Source organism: Suncus etruscus, chromosome 1 (assembly GCF_024139225.1).
Source record: "Suncus etruscus isolate mSunEtr1 chromosome 1, mSunEtr1.pri.cur, whole genome shotgun sequence".
Classification (NCBI taxonomy): Eukaryota; Metazoa; Chordata; class Mammalia; order Eulipotyphla; family Soricidae; genus Suncus; species Suncus etruscus.
Genome location: NC_064848.1, coordinates 99,967,727 through 99,968,542, shown reverse-complemented (window position 1 = coordinate 99,968,542; position 816 = coordinate 99,967,727). Strand labels below are relative to the sequence as shown.

At 31.7% G+C, this 816-nt stretch overlaps 1 non-coding gene across 1 annotated transcript; it reads left to right on the top strand.

The window, feature by feature from the left end:
* The first annotated feature begins 205 nt into the window (after positions 1-205).
* Positions 206-338, top strand: LOC126031559 (small nucleolar RNA SNORA51). The gene has a single exon (XR_007503397.1). It is a non-coding gene; the product is annotated as a small nucleolar RNA SNORA51 (small nucleolar RNA).
* The last annotated feature ends 478 nt before the right edge of the window (positions 339-816 follow it).

Genomic DNA, 816 nt, shown 5'->3' with positions numbered 1-816 from the left:
CAGTGTGGGATGAGGAGGAAGGAGACTTGGGATATTGCTGATAGGAATGTTGCACTGGTGAAGGTATATATATTTATATATATATGTATAATATTTATAATGTATAATATATAATATATATAATATATATATAATATATAATGTATAATATTTATATATTTTTATTTTATATATATAAAATTAAAAAAAAGAAAAGAAAAGATAAAGCCTACCAATGCTTACCACAGGCTGTGTTCTTTACACTGACTGTATAGAATGAGGAGGTACAGTAAATGCACCCCATATACACCTTAACCTAGGCCCTTCGCCTGGTCTGTATTGTGAATTGGGGGACAAAAATAATAAAAAAAAATAAAAAAAAGAATACTTTGAATATAGTATAACAATGGCAAAGGCTGTAGCATCAAAGCTGAATAAATGGGACTACATCAAACTAAAAAGTTTCTGTATGGCAAAAGAAACACAGTCTAAAATTAGAAGAAGCTAAAAGCTATAAACCAAAAATCTCCATCAAAAAATGGGAAGAGGAAATGAGGAAATGTCTTATTTGAGGAAGACTAAAAATGGCCATTACACACATGAAACATGTTTATCATCACTTATCATTGGGGAAATCCAAATCAAAACAACAATGAGCTATCATCTTATACCAGTGAGGATGGCACATATCAAAAACATTGGAAACAATCTCTGTTGAGCAGAATGTGTTGAGAATGTAACTCTGATCCACTGCTGGTGAGAATGCTGACTTGTTCAATCCCTATGGGAAATAGTATGGAGGTTCTTGGTAAATGCAAAATTGAGCTGCCATATGTA